Source organism: Diceros bicornis, chromosome 34, assembly GCF_020826845.1.
Source record: "Diceros bicornis minor isolate mBicDic1 chromosome 34, mDicBic1.mat.cur, whole genome shotgun sequence".
NCBI lineage: Eukaryota > Metazoa > Chordata > Mammalia > Perissodactyla > Rhinocerotidae > Diceros > Diceros bicornis.
Window position 1 is genome coordinate 27,607,136 of NC_080773.1, and position 21,959 is coordinate 27,629,094.

The window sequence follows — 21,959 nt, forward strand, 5'->3', positions numbered from 1 at the left end:
AATAAAGGCCATATATGACAAACCCACAGCTAATATCATCCTCAATGGTGAAAAACTGAAAGCTATCCCTCTGAGAACAGGAACCAGACAAGGATGCCCACTGTCACCACTCCTATTTAACATAGTACTGGAAGTCCCAGCCAGAGCAATCAGGCAAGAAAAAGAAATAAAAGGGATCCAAATTGGAAAGGAAGAAGTGAAATTGTCACTATTTGCAGATGACATGATTTTATATATAGAAAATCTTAAAGAATCCAACCAAAAAAAAAAAAAAAGAATCCACCAAAAAACTTTTAGAAGTAATAAATGAATAAGATAAAGTTGCAGCATACAAAATCAACATACAAAAATCAGTTGCATTTTTATACATTAACAACGAAGTAGCAGAAAGAGAAATTAAGAATACAATCCCATTTACAATTGCACCAAAAAGAATAAAACACCTAGGAATAAACTTAACCAATGAGGTGAAAGATCTGTACACTGAAAACTATAAAACATTTCTGAAAGAAATTGAAGAAGTCACAAAGAAATGGAAAGATATTCCGTGCTCTTGGATTGGAAGAATTAACATAGTTAAGATGTCCATACTTCCTAAAGCCATCTGTAGATTCAATGCAATCCCTATCAAAGTTCCAACAACACTTTTCACAGAAATAGAACAAAGAATGCTAAAATTTATATGGAAAAACAAAAGACCCCTAATATCTAAAGGAATCCTGAGAAAAAAGAACAAAGCTGGAGGTATCACACTCCCTGATTTCAAAATATACTACAAAGCTATAGTAACCAAAACAGCATGATAGTGACACAAAAATAGACACACAGGTCAATGGAATAGAATTGAAATCCCAGAAATAAACCCACACACCTATGGACAGCTAATCTTTGACAAAGGAGCCAAGAACATACAATGGAGAAAAGAAAGTCTCTTCAACAAATGGTGTTGGGAAAACTGGATAGCCACATGCAAAAAAAAGGAAAGTAGACCCTTACCTTACACCATACACAAAAATTAACTCCAAATGGATTAAAGACTTGAATGTAAGACCTGAAACTATGAAACTTCTAGAAGAATACATAGGCAGTACGCTCTTCGACATCAGTCTTAGCAACATATTTTCAAGCACCATGTCTGACCGGGCAAGAGAAACAATAGAAAAAATAAACAAATGGGACTATGTCAAACTAAAAAGCTTCTGCACAGCAAAGGAAACCACCAACAAAATGAAAAGACAACCTAACAATTGGGAAAAGATATTTGCAAACCATACATCTGATAAGGGGTTAATCTCCCAAATATATAAAGAACTCTGCATCTCACCAACAGAAAAACTACCAACCCAATTAAAAAATGGGCAAAAGACCTGAACAGACATTTCTCCAAAGAAGATATACAGATGGCCAACAGACACATGAAAATATGTTCAACATCATTAAGTATCAGGGAAATGTAAATCAAAACTACAATGAGATATCACCTCACTCCCGTCAGAATGACTATAATTAACAAGACAGGAAACAACACGTGTTGGAGAGGATGTGGAGAGAAGGGAACTCTCATACACTGCTGGTGGGAGTGCAAACTGGTGCAGCCACTATGGAAAACAGTATGGAGATTCCTCAAAAAATCAAGGATAGAACTACCATATGATCCAGCTATTCCACTGCTGGGTATTTATCCAAAGAACTTGAAAACATCAGTGCATAAAGATACATGCACCCCTGTGTTCATTGCAGCGTTATTCACAATAGCCAAGACTTGGAAGCAACCTAAGTGCCCATCAAGGGACAAATGGATAAAGAAGATGTGGTATATATACATGATGGAATACTACTCAGCCATAAGAAATGATGAAATCCAGCCATTTGTGACAACATGGATGGACATTGATGGTATCATGCAAAGTGAAATAAGTCAGAGGGAGAAGGTGAAATACCATATGATTTCCTTCATTAAGTAGTAGATAATAACAACAACAAACAATCACATAGAGACAGAGATTGGATTGGTGGTTACCAGAGGGGAAGGGGGGAAGGAGGAGGGTGAAAGGGATAATTCAGCACATGTGTGTGGTGATGGGTTGTAATTAGTATTTGGGTGGTGAACATGATGTAATCTATGCAGAAAAAGAAGTATAATGATGTACACCTGAAATTTATGCAATGTTATAAACCAATGTTACTGCAATAAACAAAAAATTAAAAAAAATAAATACAAGTACAAAGGCATAAAAAAAAAGAACTTTCCAGACACCTCTGAGGGGCTCCCAGTATGTCCCCTGAACTCCACTCACAGCCCCATGGGATCCGCACAGCAGGACCAAGGAGGAGCTCCAGGAACAGAAGACACTTAGCAGCTGGGCCCCCCACACTGGCTGTGACCCTGGATCCCACTCTTCTTTGCCCTCTGCTTCTTTGCTCCCCACTCCTCTCAGGTATGTCCACTTCCCTTCTCAAATGTCCTGGCTTAACGTCTCAGTCTTTCTAAAGGTTGAGAGACAATCCCACGTTCCCTGTCCATTCCCTGGTGGTCAATCTGAATATGGACACAACTGCTGCTCCAGACACAGACCAGCAACTAGGGTGGTGACGCTGCGGAGTCTGCTAGACTGTGGGCAACAGCGACAGATGGGTGGTGACGTCAGTGGGCAGGGGAGGTGGGTTCTGAGAATGAAAAGGTCTCCCAAATGTCAGAAAGTGGCCCAGAGTCACAGGGCACCCCTGACCTTTGTCTCCTGCTGGGACGTTGGGTCTAGTTGGCCTGAGAACCAGGGCCGCAGTCTTCCCAGAGAGCCAATGGCTGATGCCTCATTTTGTGTGTCTGTGGTGTGAGTGTGTCTGTGGCATGTGTGTGTGTGTATATGCTTGTGTGGTTGTGTCTCTAGTCTCTATATGTGTGTCTGTGGTGTGTGTGTGTGTGTGTGTGTTTCTTTGGTGTGTGTTTATATGTTTGTGTGTTTGTGTTTGTTGTTTCTGTGTGCGTGTCTGTGGCGTCTGTGTGTCTCTGTATATTTGTAGTGTGTATCTGTTTCTATGTTTGTTTATATGTGTGTCTGTGGTTTTTCTCTGTGTGCATGTCTGAGCTGTATGTGTGTCTGTCTAAGTGTCTATTGTGTGTGTGCATATGTGTGCACACTCAAATGTCAGTTTCTAAATGATAATGTCCTTGGATAACATATTAAAGAGGATAATCCATCCCATATTCTCTATATATCTTTCCTATGTCTTTTTTCTCCAAATCCCATAGCATCAGTGCATATAATATAAAATCTACTTAATTATTCTTTCTGATCTCTCCTGTCATTAAAATAGACGCTTCACAAAGGAGCTTGTATCCCTTCCATTTACTGCTGAATCCACTCTGCCTAGAAAAATGCTTGGCATACATTAAGTGATCAATAAATATTTGCTTTAAGAATTGTAAGGAAATTTGGAATAAGCAAAATGACATGACTGGCTTTCTCCAATGGAAAACTATGCACTCTGTAGAGCACGCTCTTTCGGAGTTTTCTGATTCTAGCTTTTTACTGCCTTTGAACTATTTTATAATTTGTAGATTAACAATAGCAATGCAACTAGTTCATGTCCACAGACATATGCATTCTGTCCACTGGGGGGCCACTTGAATCCCCCCACATAGACAATTTCACTTGCATTCACAAACTTATCTCTACATTCCTTTACTCCACATCATTTGCGCTTCTTCCATTTCTGCTTGGTTCTCCATTAATGAATTAAGTAAAATGGAGAGTTGCTGTTCAATGGGTGTAAATTTCCAATCACACAAGAGGAAAAAGTTTTAGAAATCTGCTCTACAACATAGTGCCTATAGTTAACAATACTGTACACTTAATAATTGGTTAAGTGGATAGATCTCATATTGTGTTTTTTTACCACAATAAAAAAATCTTTAACTCATATCATTTTATATTTATATGAGAGTCTTGGTTTTACATTTTTTAAAAATTAGTCTTTTATAGAATAAATGAAAAAATTTGTGTGTGCCTCTATGCATGCGTTGGCTTGTTGATTTGTGGTCTGTTCTAGGCATTAGAAACAAGTCCCCCTGGGCCAAATAAGATGGACCATGCAACACCCTGGGCTTGTCTTAAAGGATTTTGGCTATTTCTATTTTGGCATTTGGGAACGACCGGAGGGTGAGTAGTAGAAAAGAGACAGTGTTGGGTTTTAAGAATCCACTCTGGCTTCTCTGTGGAGAAGAGATTGGAGGTTGGCAGAGAGCAGGGAGAAGACGAGTTTCCTTAACTGTGTAAAGTTCCCACTATAGAAAGTGAGTCCTTGGAGGCAGGGATGTGCATCTCTCACAAGCACTGTAGACCTGCTTTGCACACAGTGATGATAAATTACACAGTAGGTGATGGATATGTGCCAAATGACAGGCTTCCCAAGTCTACATAGAGGTAAATACCTACTTGGCAGAATCTTGAATGAAATACTGCTTTAATTCTAGTAAAGAAAATCACATATATATGTCTTTCCTCCCCCTGCATCTACTCACTCGCAAGCATCGAGAATAGCTTGGGAGACCAGAAGTGAGAGGTGAACACGTTTGTTTGTTTGTTTTTCTGTGTAGGGGCAGGGCCACCTCAGCAGGGTGATTCCTTCAGTTGCAGAGGTGGGTTAGGGGTGGGGAGACAGGTTTGGGAGACAATTATGGTAGTATCGCCATGTCTGGCCCTTCCTTTCAGGCCTCCATATCCAGGACCTTCCCCTGACCCGAGGGGCAAAGGAGCTGTAGTTTTTCTCATGCTTCCTTTTCTAGCACCAACCCTGCTAGGAAAGATAGGAATGAGGTCAGAGTCCCATAGAATGTCAGTCTTGGGAGTGACCAGCTGATAAACCCTGTTCTGGTATTTGGGGACTCAGATGAGGGGTTACCTTTGGTGGGCCCTGATCGCCTGATGTAGAAGATGCTGGAGAGGCCATAGGGGAGGAGGAAGACAGCCCCCAGTGGGCGCTCCTGAGGACCCACAGAGGGGCACACATAGGGGAATGTTGGGAGGGCATTAAGTTCCTCTTTCAAGCCCTATCAGTACACAAAGTTCCTGCCTCTTCACAACTCTAGGGCTCAGGACAGCCTGTGCTAGTAACTGCAGGAAGTGTCTGGACAGAGTTGGGGTGGGTGCCCTGGGTTGGCTGAGACCACCTAGCCAGACACCAGAAGACTCCATACAGAAATGTGAGAAAACCCAGAGAGAGGAAAAACCTATCCCAGACCAAAGGAGTGAAAATCAGCTCAGATGGAGAAAGACAGAAAACATTCCTGCTGTTGTTCAGGCCGCGTAAGGGGACATCTACAAAATTAAAAAGAATGTTTATTTCTCTAATGCCTTAGTGACCCCCTCTTTGAGTGATTAATACTTTCTTAACAATGATGCCCTGAGATTGACTTTGTTATTTCATCTAATTACTGGGGACATCCCTGGATAAACCGCCATACCTCAGGACAGCACTCAATCCCTAGTTAACTCTTGTAGGGGATGAAGAACACAAATCTGAAGATGGCGGCACACCCTGGAAGGTCCTGGATACCCCTGACCAGCATCATTGACCTAGGCTGTCACCAGAACCTTCCCCAGGTTCCTCGCACTCTCCATTGATGGCTGGCAAATGGTTGGCTGCCCAGAGGGCTCCATCCACCAGGAGGCACTGTGACCCCTGGGGAGAACCAGCCTGGGAAGAGCTGGTGCTGTCCTTGGTGCTGAAACAGTGTCATGATTGGAGCTCAGGTACCTCTCAGCTCTGCAGAAGGGTCTGAGCTGAGGCTTAAGGCCCCAGTTTGGGATCAGGAAGGCAAATGGGTGGGGATGAATGGAGCCAGGGGAGGAGCAGACAGTCAGGTGTGGGTGGTGCTGGTCTCCTCTCTCTGCTCCTTCCCCCACCTCTCCTGTTCACTCTCAGATATTGTCCCTTCTGTGAATGATGTCTGTCTGCCCAACCTGGCTGAGCCACAGGGACAAGGTGATAATATTGCTGAGGTTTTCTGTTTACTGGCCTCTGTGCTGCTCCTTTAAATAACATGCTTCATGCCAGCCTCACAATAAAAAAACAATAGAATACCTCTGAAATTGAGGAGTCTGGTTTTCACTTTTGACAAACGAGAAAAATGAGTGTCAGGGTCAGGAACATCAGACTCTGTGCCTGGTTCCCGTTCTCGCATTCTGTCCACCTGCTCCAGTGCCTCTGGACAGGAGAGGATAGTCTCAGGCTTGATGGGGAACGTAAGTGCTTCCCAGACACTTGTTTTTGGTTCCAATCAATTCCCTTTGCCGGTGGTATTGAACTCACCTGATATTGTCAGAGGGGCTCCCTTCCACCCAGAAGAATGAGACTACCTGGCTGCCTTCTGCTTCTTGGTCCAGATTTGGGAAACAGTGAGTGTGAGTGTCCTTACTCTGTTGAATGGGGGGACCAAGATGCCCTGCCTTTGTATTGTTCTTCCCGTCCCAGGGTCCTAAATCTGCTTGCCTTCCTCTTACCATCTTCCAGACTTCTCTTTTGGCTGTCTCTTGCACCATTTAGAGGATTTATAGTTGTGAATAGAGAGGAGAAACAGGGAACAATGGGTCAATGCCACCTTGTCTGGATTGTAAGCCTAACCGTCAATTTTTAATGTTTTCAATAGACAGGTTGGCCCATATGACCCACCTGACATTATCATAAACTCTCCCTTCTGGATGTAGGGCAAAGGGAATGGCTCTTAGGTATTACGCATTTTTTACACCAGAATCTCCCACTGGTTAACTTAACCTTCCTATTATGAACCTATGGCATAATGTTTTATCCCTGTCGTGATTTGGGTCCTGCTGGTGAATTTGGGGCTATTTTCATTTTCACTATATGAACTTGCGGCATAATGCTTTACCTCTGTCACGGTTTGTGTAATGCTGGTGAATTTGGGGCTATTTTTGTTTAAAATGATTTTATTAAAATTAAAATATTAAATTTTTTAGGAGGAAGATATGAGCTCCTGCTTTCCTCTGCCTTATCAAGCCAGATGTATATTTCTCAGATAATTTTGAAGGATAAGAAGGTGTCAGCCAGAGGATGACGTGGTGATGGACCTTCCTGGAGGAGGGACATGGATGCATGAAGACAGTGAGGAGTGCATCAGAATGTGAGTACTTAGAGAATGACTTGAGGGATTGATGGGATAGGATATGGCAATGGAGAAGTAAATAGGGTGAGATGAGGAAGAACCTAGAATAGAGGTAAGAAAACCACAGCATGTGGGCTGCCTGCTTTTCTAAATAAAATTTTGCTGGAACACAGCCACGTTAATTCATTTACACATTGTCTGTAGCTGCTTTTGTGTCACTAACACGGAGTGAATAGTTGCAACAGAGACTATACAGCTTGCCAAGCTGAAAATATTTGCTATTTGGACCTTTACAAGAAAAGTTTCCAGATCCCTGACTTAGAAATTCAGGGCGAGAATCTTGTAAATCATTCTTTTGGGCTGATGAGATGGAGAAGTATTTTAACTACGGTCAGCTCTGAGTTTTAGGAAATTTTATAAATGTTGGTATTCCATTTTGCCTATAGCAGGACTAGTAGGAGGCAGACAGGATGGAAAGGGAAGATTCAGGAGTGGAGAGAGATGATACTGGAGGGCAAGTCAGGGCAGAGATCCACAGGAGGGCTTTGAGTAGAGAGTGAACTGACATGTTGCTGATGTGGTGTCTGGAGCAGAGCACACCCAGTGTCTGGGTGAAATGTCACTAAGACCTTTCCGTACAAGGGAGAAAGAAGGAGTAGGCACCCAACTCTGACAAGGTACCAGGACTTTTGCTGGGTGTTTTCCATATGTACTTTTATTTAATGCTCACAACAACTCTGCAAAGTAGGACTTAACACCCATTTCACAAAGCAGGAAGGGTACGTGTCTTGCCTGATGTCATTCTCTTAATAAATAAAAGAGCATGGGTTTAATCCCAGGTCTCTCTGATTTTAAAGCCTAATGTAGTTTTGGTATAGCAGGAAACTCACATTCAATAGTTTATAAGCCCACTGCCTATGTGGATAACTCTTCAAGGATCAGCCTTTGGGTCCCCCTTCCTGTAGGGCGTATGCACGCTCAGGCTGAGGCTGATGCTTCCGTTGATTCCTCACTGGGTCCTATAGGTGCCCTCTGGAGGATTCATCCTGTTAAAGCTGAGGGAGGCATAATGCAGCTCCTCCATCTCAAAGGTGGGGGCAGTCCTTGCAGAGATTCTGGGGTCCGCAGAGCTGTCTAACCTGGACTCCTGCTGGTGACCCTGTGCGGAGAGCAAAGAAGGAGATCAGAGCAGAGCAGTGGGGAGGGCAGGGAGAAGGCAGAGGGGGTCCATGAAGTGAATTCGATTCTGATAGGACTTTTATTTATTCTTCCATTCTTTCATCAAACATTTCTTAAAGTCCCGTTAACTCAATTATCCCACAAACATAGCACTTTTTGTTGCTTTCCAATTCTACTGAAAACCCATACATATAACAACCCATATAATACTATTATTATACAAAGAAAGAAACTAAGTCTCAGAGAGGTTAGATACTTCCCAAGGTAACACATCTACTGATCATGGTCTCTCTGAGGTCTCCTATGTGCTGGGCACTGGACACACAGGGAGATGTTTATGAAAAACAACTTCTCCTCCTGTGTGTCAATGCTTTACTCTCACACTAGCATCACACTCACAGCTCTTCTGACACCAGATGTGTGGGAGTTTTTTCTCCCCATTCAGATGTCAATCTCATGTCCAGTTTATCACCTGAGCTTCTGACCAACTGACTATAAATTGGGGGTTCCGATGGCCTCCTCCTTGTGTTAAATTAATTAGCTACAGTGACTCAGAGAATTCAGGAAAACAATTTACCTACTGTGTACCAGCTTATTATAAAAAGGAATGATAGACTACATATGAACATCCAGATGGAAGAGATGCATAGGGCAAAGTATATGGGAAGGGGCAAAGAGCTTCCATTTCTTCTTTGGGAGACCCACTCTCCCAGCACTTCCATGTGTTCACCAACTTAGAAGCTTCCCAAACCCCATACTTTTGGGATTTTTATGGAGGCTTCCTTACATAGGTATAATCAATTATTAACTGCATTTCCAGCATCTCTCAAGTCTCAGGAGAATGGAGTCAGGAATGAAAATCCCCAGCCAGGAGCCCATCAAGAGTCACCTCATTAAAACCAAAGACAGTGCTCTCACCCAAGAAGCCAAGGGATTTAGGACTACAACCATTTTCTGCTGCAGACTCATTTCTCAGCTCTAGATTTACTGCAACGTTTCTCAAAAGAGTCTTTCCACTTCCTCTCCTCCCATTCTCTCTCGAACACACTCTAATCAAGACATCTGCCTCTACCAGGCTACCAGACCTGCTTTTGTCAAGATAAGCTGTGATACCACTTAGCTAAATTTAAATGCTCATTTCTCCGACTCTATCCCACTAGACTTATTTGCATTTGAAACAAATGAGCACTCCCTCCTCCTTGAAGCTCCATCTCCCCTTGGCCACCAGGACACAACTGTACACACTGCTGGTCATTTATTTTTCTCAGTGGTGTTCTTACTCTTTCAACCTTATCTCTCTGACTCTAAATGCTGGAGGATCCAAGGGTTCTGTCTGTGGACCTCTTCTCTTCTTTATGATATCATTCACTATCAGACCTTGATGTGGAGGAACCCCAAACCTCTGTGTCTCACACCTGGATCTCTCTCCTGAGCTGCAGTCTCTTGCCATCTTCACCTGGAAGTCTGAGAGGTACATCAAACTTAAGGTAACCAAAATAATGTTTGATAAACTCTTAAAAATATACTCCTCCTGCAGAGTTGGCAATTTCAGGAATTGGCAATTCAATTCTTTAAGTTGCTCAAGGCAACCACATTGGAGTCATCTTTGGTATCTATGGAAATTTATGAACATTTATGACATCTATGGCTATCTGTGGGCATTTATGACATCTATGGACATCTATGTTACCTGTGGATATCTATGGAGTCATCTTTGACATCTATTCACATATATGACGTCTATGGATATGTATGACTTCAATGAGCATTTATAGAGCCATCCTTGACGTCTATGACACATACGAGGTAGAGGAAGTGAGCTGTCTTTGATCATACTCCATGTGTACTGTATCACTCCATTAACAAATCCTGTTGTTTTCATCTTCAAAATGTATCCAGAACCCAACATCTTCATACTAGATTCATCATTGCTATCCTAGAATAAGTCTGTCTGTGGGCTGACTTGTGTCACACAAAATTAATATATTCAAACTCTAACCCCCAATGTGACTGTATTTGGAGATGTGGACTTTAAAAATATAATTAAGTTTAAGTAAGGGTATTAGAGTAGGGCCTAAAATGATTTATGTCCTTATAAGAAGATAAAAAGACACTAAGGATGCATGTGCATGGAAAAAAGGGCATGTGAGGACATAGCAACAATGCGGCCATCTGTGAAAGCCAAGGAGTTTTCAGGAGAAAGCAAATTTGCTAGGGCCGGCCCCGTGGCTTAGCGGTTAAGTGTGCGCACTCCGCTGCTGGCAGCCCGGGTTCAGATCCCGGGCGCCGCACCGACACACCGCTTCTCCAGCCATGCTGAGGCCACGTCCCACGTACAGCAACTAGAAGGATGTGCATCTATGACATACAACTATCTACTGGGGCTTTGGGGTAAACAAAAAAAAGAAAAAGAAAGCAAATTTGCTGCACCTTGATCTTGGACTCCAGCCTAAAGAATTGTGAGACAATAAATTTCTGTAGCTTAAGCAACCCAATCTATGGTATCTTGTTATGGCAGCCCAAGCAAACTAATACAGTCTGCATCATCTCTTGCCTGGATTATTTGAGTGTCTTCCATCACTAGTCTCCTCTCTTCTACCCTATCTTGCTATAGAACTTCTCAACAGAATAGCCAGAGTGATCTAATTAAAATGAGTGTCAGTTCATGTCTGTGAAATGCTAGAATATATATTTATATATCTACATCTATGTCTAATATAGATGTTGATATAGATATCAATGATATGAATATAGATATAGATTTACTTCCAGTTTCTGTTTTAACGTTTGGTCTTTGACCCTGGTTTCTGACACCTAGCTCCTAAATCCCTGAGATTTTCTGGGTGATAGGAGTGTCTTTTGTTCTAATGAGATGACACTTGGAGGGCTTCTAGATGGGGTTTGATCAACAGAAAGACCAAGCCATGGTTAGAAGCTTGAAACTCTCAGCCCCATCACCTATCCTCCAGAAAGGGGAGAGAGGCTGGAAATGGAGTTAATACTCGATCACGTCTACATGATGAAGCCTTCATAGAAATCCAAAATGTATGAGGTTCTGGGAGCTTCCGGGTTGGTGAACACGTGCAGGTGCTGGGAGAGTGGTGCTCCAGAGAAGGCATAGAAGCTCCTTGCCCCTCCCCACATACCTTGCCCTGTGCATATCTTCATCTGGATGTCCATCTGTATCCTTTATCATGTCCTTTTATAATAAGCTGGTACAGAGTAAGTAAATTGTTTTCCTAAATTCTGTGATCTACTCTAGCATATTATGAACCCAAAGAGAGAGTCGTGGCAGTTTATAGGCAGTTGGTCACAAGCACAGTGACAACCTGGACTTGAGATTGGCATGTGCAACGTGGAGGTGGGGCAACCTCATGGGACTGAGCCCTTAACCTGTGGGGTCAGAGGCTGTGTCTAGGTAAAGAGGATACCCAGCTGGCATCACAGAGAATTGCTTGGTGGAGGGAATATCCCCACCCATCTGGGGTCCGTAGTGTCAGAACTGAAGTGTTCTGTGTGAGAAGTAAAGGAGGCACACACAGAAGTTTTCACTCTTTTCAAAATACATAAGTAATGATGGTGAACTTCATGACTCTGTGATATTTGCAGCCTCTGTGCCTCTCCATCCTCATTCCCTGCCCACCATTACCCACTCTCCACTCCAAATAGCTCTGCTTTAGGAGCACTGTCTTACTTGCTGTTTTTCTAATACATCAGGGATGCCTCAACCTCAGAGCCCTAGCATCTGCTGCTCTGTCTGTTTAGAGCCCTCAATGATCCTCTCTCAGGGCTCACACCGCACTCCTTCATCTCCTGCAGGTGTTTTCTCAGAGATTCCAACACCCAGCACCGTCCCTCCTCATTCTCCCATTTCATTTCCCTCCAGAACACTTATTTCCTGTATATTTTCACTGCTTATTCATTCATTATTATCATCCCCCTCCACTATAAATGGAAATCCATGACAGTAGGGACATTTTACATTTGTAAGATATGTATTTGTCAAAATACAGGTATTACCCAAGCCCCAGAACAATCGACAAGCAGGAGATAGTTGCTGAAGGAGTAGATAAATGCATGGGTGATAGCTGACTGTGTGCTCAAAACCCTCACAGCAGTGTCCACACTAGTCAGAGTTAAATAAATAAATGAAAGTCAGAGCTCAAAGGATGAGCAGGAGTAGAGCAGCTTGATTTAGGCTTGTGAGGAGGAGGGGACAGCTGAGTAATGATTCTGAGGTTTAAGAAGCTTACACTTCTTGAGGTGAGTGAGCAGGCCAGTGTGGGACGAGTGAAGCACTGAAGGTGACTCTGGTTTCCCTGCCCCGAATGCCAGACAAAAGTATTTGGGCACTTGTACTTTGGCGGAGTGTAGAAGCAGTGCATTTCATTATGGAGGGAATGCTAATGTGCTGGGGAGGAGAGATGGGAGGGCTGCAGCAGGAGAAAGACTAAGAGGGGAGCTCAGCTCAAAGGGAGTGGTTGTATTAAGAAGTTTTCAGAAGAAGCACAGACAAGCTTTGCAGCATATGGGTGTAGGAAGAGGTGATGGAGGACTGGGGAGGGACAAAACCAGGTCTCTGGTTGTGTGCCGGGGACAAGAGTGCCATCAGGGAGATAGAAAGCCCAACAGGTGAAGGATGTTTGGAGGTGTAATAACCAAGTGTTCCTGATGTTTTGACTCTGGCGTTGGTGAATTGCTAGAGATAGTAACGGACTTGCCTACAAGTATGCCTTTCATCTTGCAAACCAACGCATCCAAAGCTGACACCCCAACCACTTTGTCTATCAAGCTCTGACCCTCTGGACTATTCTCCCACCCTATTCACCCAGGACCAGGTACCAGACAACTGGAGACAGCCCCTACACCCAGAGCCTGCCAAAGTTGTTCAAACTAGCCAGTCTTAAACCTGCTTGCCCTGCCTCACCTTGCCTTTCCCGCGGAAACCACAGTAAACGCTCCTGCCCATGTTTTCCCCTTGCTCCCTCTGCCTCCTGACCAAACCTGGTGCCTCCTCGCACGGCCCTGTGTGGTGTGGCATTTGCCCTCCTCTTGGAACTGCGAGTAATGGCTGTGTCCCGATATGCTGGCCTCACATACATGAATACAGTCATACATTGCTTAGTGACTAGGAAACATTCCGAGAAATACGTCGTTAGGTAATTTCATCGTTATGTGAACATCACAGAGTATACTTACACAAACCTAGATGGTATAGCCTACTAGATACCTAGGCTGTATGGTACTAATCTTATGGGTCCACCATTGTATATGCAGTTCATTGTTGAATGAAACATTGTTATGTGGTTCATGACTGTAATAATAAAATCTACATTTTCAAACAAGCAGGAAGATGACAAGTTTATTTCTGGACATGCCTAATCAAGTAGGACTGTGGACCCCAGGGAGTTGTGGTGGGAAGACTGCATGCCAGGATGCCCACGTCACTCACCAGGGAAGCTGGTCTGACGGCAGGGTGGATGTCATCCACGTCCACTGCTGTCCTGTCTGCTTTCTTCCTGTGGGTCTTCACTCTGATTGGAGACAGCAGGGTCTTTAACACAGGTCACTCTTTTGAGGCTGGAGTGAGTGACTAAGGCAGGTTGAGGTGGGGTGATCCCAGGAGCCTTCAAAACAAGACTTTGTAACAAGGTACTCCTCACTCCAGGGTGTCTGGAAACAGGGCTGGGAACACACTCACGCCTGGCTCAGGGGCTACTAGCTGGATTCTCACCACCACTATACCCCACACCCTTGCTCTGGGCCCTCACAACCCCTCCAGGTCCCTCTTCTCCAACTCTTGGCCCACTCCCAACCCAGCTCACATGAAGAAGATGAGGCAGATGCAGAGAGCGAGCAGTGCAGTGACACCAGCTCCCCCAATGGCCCCCTGAATCACACCTGCCCTGGTCCGTGGTTCCTCTGCAGACAAGAAAGACTTGGGGTGAACTCCAATCTGGATGAACTGACTTGTGTCTACTCCTCTTCAGCATGTAGAGAGGGCCACCCCTCACCTCCCATCCAGGGTTCAGCCTCCGGGTTCTCTCACCCATCATAGGACCTCAGCCTTGTCCAGAAGGATTAGCTCCATGCAACACCTCCTATCCAGCCCCCACACTCCAGTCTAGGAAATTCTATCTCTTCCAGGTCCCAGGTTCTTCTCCAAACAGGGTGTCTCTACAACAGCCCCCAGGCGTGGCCTCAGCAGAAGCGTGAGTCTCTAGGCCTCAAGGACATTCCAGAGAGAGAGAAACACAATTCACAGAGCCCTATGGGACGATGAATGGCTTTGACCCTCCTGCCTTCCAGGGAGAGTGGTTTAATCTCCTCTCTTGTCCTCTTTTAACCGGTCACTCAGGGTCAAAGGTGGTCTTTCATGCCCAAGAAGAGAATGGAAGCAGGGAATTCTCAGACCTTCAGGCGAGACCCAGACAGCTCTGCTGGCCCTGCCTGGCCATGCCTCCTGGGAAACCCACACCTAAGGTGAGGGATGTGTCTCTGGGCTTCACCTGTCAACAGCTTGATGGGCACCGCTGAGAAAGACCCAACAGGTCTCACTGTCCAGTGAGGGGACCAGAGGCCATTACCAGTGGGAATAGAGCAGTGGGGGAAGCTGGGCTCTAGCGAGAGGTCAGGGTGAGAGTAGGAGATTGACAATCAAAAGAGGGCCCAAAGAGATTTTGGAGGCAATGAAACTATTCTGTATGATACTATAATGATGAATACATCTCATTACACATTTGTCCAAACCCGTAGAATGTACAACACCAAAAGTGAACCCTAATGTCAAATACAGACTTTGAGTGATAATGACATGCCAATGTAGACTCATGACTCAAACGTCCCCTCTGATGGGGGATGCTGATAGAGGCGAAGTTGTGCATGTGTGGGAAAGTGCAACTGGTATAGGGGAAATCTCTCTAACTTCTGCTCACTTTTGCTGTGAACCTGAAACTTCTCTAAATAGCAAAGCCTACTAAAAAACTCCCCTAAGGCCTTCAGTGACATGAGGAAGATAAAGAGCACATTTAGGATGGGCAGGAGGAGGTAGTGGGTCACCCTGGCAAGACGGGATTTAGAGGATATTGAGGGAAGTCGTCTGACAGGGGCTTCTCATGACTAAATGCAGTCCCCCCCATCTCTCACCCACCATCTGAGCTCTGAAAATGCAGCTCTGACTTGACCTGGCAGAGACCCCACCCCAGTCAATGCCCCATGAGTGGGGGCTCCTTCCTACCTGTGCCATCCCCTAGGCAGACACCATTTTCTGGGTTCTCTGGAGCACCTATGACGAGAAGAGGGGATTTCCCCCTTCAGTGGGAGGGTGCGGTGAGATAAATGTAGGCATCCCCCAATCCCCAGGAGCCACAGAAATGGTGGAGGGGCAGGTCTTGTATCCTTCTGGGTCCTCTACTCAGCCAGGCCCCCAGTACAAAAGAACAAAGCATCCCCAGCCTGGCCCTCTGCCCCTCACACCCTCAGGGATCCGGGCGTCCTGGCCCAGAACTCACAGGTGATGTTGAGCTGGATGGTCCTTTCCACAGTCACACCAGCTGCAGGGAACTTCACCTGACAGGTGAGGTTGGTGCCATGGTCCTGGGGCCGTGGGGTGAGAGTGAGCACTGAGGAGAGGTGGGTCCTTGGTCCCAGGGAGGTGAGGGCAGCTGATGTCCAGGAGAAGATGGGAGGTGTGACCCACTCACAGGCCCATGGCACAGAGCAGGTCAGGTTCCCAGGGCGGCCAGACTCCAGGGTCCCCGGAATGAGGATGTGGGGTGTGTGGGTCAGGGCTGGTGAGGGGAGAGGGAGACATGGGGATCAGGAGGGATAGTCTGAGGTGTGGTCCTGAGAGAAGTCTCAGGCTTTGGTACAGCTCCTCCCTCTGATCCCTGAGTCACTGTACCCCCAACCCCTCCCAGAAAAGGGGTCCCATCCCAGCCCTGCATGTGAGCCTCCAGTGCAGGAAGTTCCTGGAGCCCACTTCCTACCTACTACATGCACAGAGAGATGGTTAGATGTGTAAGTCCATCTTGTACCTCCTCTCTCTACCCGAAAAAAATATTTTCCATTGTCCTTCCTGCTGGCATCTCTGATGTCCAGGGAGCAGTTGTAGGTCTGGAGGTCTCCAAGGAGGCGGATCGGCCCTGGGTCTCCTCCTGCACTTTACGGTCTGGGTTGTTTGTGGCCACAGGGGCATCCTGCTGTGTATTTGCCCCTTCCCGGAACCAGTAGCCATGAGCTGGGGCAGCATTATTCCAGTAGTACCAGGGATGGGAGAAGGTGCAGCGCACAGAGACACACAGGCCCTCCTGCACAGTCACGGATTCCTGCACTTCCAGTAGGCATCTGTCATACTGAGCCAGGGATCCTGAAGAGAAACAGGATCAGCCACAGCCCCTGCCCCACTTGCCCCCTCTACACCTGGCTCACTCGCCTACCAACAGCAGGGACAGCAGCAGTGGCAGCATCTCTGAGCTGGAGAGTTCTGGGCTCTTTGTGTCTGAAAAGAAAAGGGGAAGGCCAGTGTGGGGTACGCTGCTGGTCGATGCACAGGAAGCTGGGGAGGTGCAAGTGACCTTGGCCCTTCACAGAAGAGGAACTACAGGCCTGAGTTGTCCACTTCTGCTCAGAGTGAGCGGCACCCCATGGCCCAGACACCCCAAGACCCGCCCAGAGGAGAGCAGACAAGTGCCTCCACTGTGGGTGTTTCCCTCCAGCACCAGACCCTGGATCAGGACCTCTGAGGACGTCTGAGGTGTAGCGCACAGTTAGTCTCTAAGGGCCTTCCATCTGGGGTGCTTTTCTGGACCATGTTGTCTGCACCAGGGAGCTGGTCAGCTCCCGCCTGACCCTGGAGGGTCACAGCCTCTTCTAGACTTTGGATGGTGGGTCCTGCCAGGTGGAGGATTCTTTAGGGTCTGTGTGAGCATCTGGGGCAGAGGGAAGAAGGGGGTCCTAATTGACATTAAGTTAGAAGCAATTCCCTCATTCATTCGTTCATTCATTCCCCAAACAGTTAATGAGCGTCTAGGTGTTGGGGAAGTTGGAGACAAGAAGGGAGACGAAAGACCTGGCCCATGCCCCCGAGATGCTCCCCACCCAGTGGTGTCACTTCCTCCCCAAACACTCAGTACTGTCAGGCTTTAGAGCTGCAGTCACTGGTGAGTTTCCTGTGTGTCCTGGAAGAATACTTAGTATTTTCTAAAATATGAGTATGACATTTTTTTAAACTTATTGTATGCTGATTCATGAAGTTTCAATGGCATCTACAAAAGTAAAAAAAAAATGTGTCATCTTCATGTAAAACTAAAGGGAGAGCACATGTTCTAGAAGCCAATGCAGGGGAAATTTCTTTTTCCTGAAGGCTGCCTTTCAGTGTTGTGTGGACTGGAGTGAATTTTTTTAGATCCTCATCATACAGATTAGCATTTCCTGTCACGTAAAACACCTTCTCACAGTTACATGTGGCTCACAAGGCATAATACTTCCAGAAAACATGAGTGGAATCTACAGCTACAGTTAAAATTTTAGGTTCAGTTCATGTGGTTTTGTATCTCCCTCTGTGTTATGTGCCTATGGGAAATCCTTGTCACCTGTGACATAATAACATTTGCCACCATTGGTTTGTAAAATCTTTCAAATACAGTAGTATCTAGATAACTATTCCTTCAACCTTACTGAGAGAGATTTGTACTCTCACTTGATATGTAGGGAATTGAGTCTCCAATAAGTAATATAATACTTGTTCTGCATTGTTAAAAAAGAGCAATGTGGCACATAATAGAAACCCCAACACAACCAGTTTCACAGTCCAGAAATTTGTACCATGTTCATGGAGTGGAAGGCTCTGTTAGTTCTCATTGTTTTTCTTTAATGAACTTTATAAGTTACGGAAAATAAAATGCACCCACTTGAAAGTTACATGTCTATGGATTTTGACAAATGTATACAGTCCAGTTCTGACATCCACAATCAAGAGAGAGAATGTTTCCACTACCAGAGAAGGATAAGACACACCTATTTGCAGCTCATCACTCACATCTCCACTCCAGGTCACCATTTATATACTCTCTATCTTGGTAAATTAATTTTATCTATTGGAGAATTTTCTAGAAATGTACTCATTTGTGTCTAGATTCTCTCACTCAGCATGCTATTTTTGAAATGGATCCAAGTTATATGTTTCTGTAGTTTATAATGTCTGCTTCCTAAATACTACTGTATTACATGGCTATACTGTGTATTTTATTTATTCTCCTATTGACAGACACTTGAAATTTTTGAGGTTTTGGCAATAAATATTAAGAAGTAAGTCTTTCTATGGCCATATTTTCATCATCATGAGAACATACAAGGAGTGAAATTGTTAGATCAAAGAATAACCACATGTTTTACCCTAGTAGAAATTGCCAGACCGCTGTCCAGACTAGTTTTAACCTCTACACTCCTGTCTGCAAAGTGCCAGAATTCTAGTGCTTCACACCCTCGTTAACACTTGGTATTGCCAGACTTTTAAATTTTAACGATTCTAGTGGGAGTGTAGTTGTAGCTCATTGTTTTCTGATTTATTTTGAGTTGAGATACAGTGAGATTCACTTTTTATCATATACAATTCTGTGAGGTTTGACAGATGTATATCATATGTAACCACAACCACAGTCAAGAGTCTGAAGAGAGCCGTTACCCAAGACATTCCTCCTGCTGTCCCTGTGTAGACAAATCCTCCCTCCACCCAGAACTCCTGAATAACGCTGATCTGTTCTCCATCCCTGGTGTTTCACTGTTTACAAAATGTCATAGAAATGGAATCAGACAAAATGTAGTCTTCATAGTCTGGCTTCATTCACTTGGCATAACGCATTTGAGGGTTCTCCTTGTTATTGGGTATACGTATCAGTAATTTGTTCTTTTTAATTGCCGGCTGATATTCCGTTGTTTCAGCGTACCCCATTTTGTATCCTCTTACCAGCTTAAGAACATTTGGGTTGTTTCCAGGTTAGGAGTGACTGTGAATAAAGCTACTATAACGATACACATGCAGATTTTGTGGGAACATGTGTTTTTACTTCTCTTGGGTAAACAACTAAGAGTCAAATTGCTCGGTCCTATAAGTGTAGGTTTAACTTTATATGAAGTTACCAAACTGTTCTCCAAAGTGGTGTACCGTTGACGTTCCCACCAGCAGCGTGTGTGAGTTCTGGCTGCTCCACATCCTCGTTAGCATGTGCTATTATCAAGATTTCTTTTTTCTTTTTCTTTCTGTTTAGTTTTTTCATTATTCTAATAGGTGTAGATCTCGTCCTGGGTTTAATCTGTAATTTTTTGATGGCAAGTGATGTTGAGCTTGTTTCCTTGTGCTTATTTGTATCCATTTTTTTTTCTTTGGTGAAGTGCCTGATTAAATCTTTGAACGCTTTTTAAATTATTACATAGAATAATATACATAACAAAAACTTTACCATTTTAAACTTTTTTTTTTTTTTGCCAAGGAAGATTCTCCCTGAGCTAACATCTGTTGCCAGTCTTCCTTTATTTTTGCTTAAGGAAGATTAGCCCTGAGCTAACATCTGTGTCAATCTTCCTCCACTTTGTATGTGGGTCACTGCCAGAGCATGGATTGATGAGTGGTGTAGGTCCACGCCTGGGATCCAAACACATGAACTCAGGCTGCTGAAGCAGAGCATGTGGAAGTTTCACCACTCGGCCATGGGGCAAGCCCCCATTTTAACCATTTTTAATTGTTCAAGTCAATGGCATTAAATAGATTCACATTGTTGTACAACCATCACCACCATATATCTCCAGATCTTTTTTCATCTTCCCAAACTGAAACTTTGTGCCCATTAAATGAATAACTCTCCATTTCCCCTCCTCAAGATCCTAGCCACCACCATTCTATTTTCTGTGTGTCTGTGAATTTGCTGACCCCAGATACTTCACTGAAGTGGAATCTACAGTATTTGTCCTTTTGTGACTGCCTTATTAAACTTAGCCTAATGTCTTCAATCCACATTGTAACATGTGTCAGTATTTCCTTCCTTTTTAAGGCTGAACAGTATTCCACTGCATGTGTTTTCACACTTAGTTAATCCATTCCTCTATTGATGGATGCTTGAGTTGTTTCTTCCTTTTCGTTATTGTGAATAATGCTTCTACGAACGTGGTGCACAGATATCTGTTCAAGTTCCTACTTTCAATTCTTTGTGTACACACCCAGAAGTGACATTACTGGATCATATGGTAATTCTATTTTTAATGTTTTGAGGAACTGCCATACTGTTTTCCACAGAAAGGCACCATTTTACAATCTCAAGAGAAAAGCGCAGGGGTTCCAATGTCTTCACGTTCTCGCCAACTCGTGTTACTTCAGTTTTTTTTGTTTGTTTGTTATTTTTCTTTTAAATAGCCATCCTAATGCATGTAGAGTACCTCATTGTACAACTGTTGTTGTAATTTGCATTTCCCTAATATTAGGAATGTTGACCATGTTTTCATGTTTTTACTGGGCATTTGCTGTGGAGAAATGTCAATTGAAATCCTTGGCCAATTTTTATATTGGGGTGTTTGTTTGTTGTTGTTGAGTAGCTGGGTTTTTTTAATATATATAAAACTGGATTCTTTTCTTTGTTTGTTTACTGATATTTTGTTTTGAGAGTGCTTGATGTATTTTAGATACAAGTCATCCATCAGACATATATTTACAGAGGTATTTTCCCAATCTGTAACTTTTAATCTCTTCATAGTGGCTTTCACAGAACAGCAGGACCCCATTCATGAAGACATGTGTCACCCATGAGGTGACCCACAGGTGTGTCAGGATGTGGAAGAGCAGAGCAAAGAAGATTAAAAGGTGGAAGTTCTGGAGTCCAGATGGAGGCATTCCAGGGTGCAAAAGGTCATGTGAGAAGTGCAATCACCCAAAGAAACCCAGGTCTTAATCCCTGGGCCCTGTAAATGGTCCCTTACAAGGAAGAAGGGTCTTTGCAGATGTGACTAACGTAGGGATCTTGACCTGAGGAGATGATCCTAGATTATCTGGGTGGGCCCCTAAATCTAGTCACAAGTGTCCTTCTGATAGAGAAGCAGAGGGTGATGTTCTACACACAGAGGAGGATGAGCAATGGGACCACAGAGACAGAGTGATGTCGCCACAAGTCAAGGAATGCCAGCAGCACAATCATCCGGGAGAAGTAAGAGGTGGATTCTCTCCTCAAACCTGTGAGGGAGTGAGAAATACCAACAACTTGATTTCTGCCAAGCAAAACTTATTTTGGATGATGGGTTTCAGGACCCGTTATCCCAAGATGAGGCTCCTTTGCATAGTGAATAGTTCAAGCTGGAGGAATTTGAGAAACAGCATGTGCAGGAAGGACTTTCTGACCTTCTCTTGAAGCAGGTCGTAAGCCCTCACTGAGAGGTGCCCTCCTTGTACCTGGAGGAAAGGAGCATCTTATCTCCTAAGATCAAGGGACACAAAGAGGAATCTGAAGGAACAAGCCTTGCTAAGTTTCTCCCAGTTTACTCCGCTTAACTCACGCTCTTTGTCCTATCATATCTCTCCACAACTTTCCACTCTTTATCAAATCTATCATGAAAATACTCAGGCTTAACGACAAATTCAAGTCTTCAGTTCCGTATGAAGCCTCCTGTGCTATGT

At 44.3% G+C, this 21,959-nt stretch overlaps 1 pseudogene; it reads right to left on the bottom strand.

The window, feature by feature from the left end:
• Window positions 1–7,854: 7,854 nt before the first annotated feature.
• LOC131397272 (myeloid cell surface antigen CD33-like) lies at window positions 7,855–16,686 on the bottom strand (annotated as a pseudogene).
• Window positions 16,687–21,959: the final 5,273 nt, after the last annotated feature.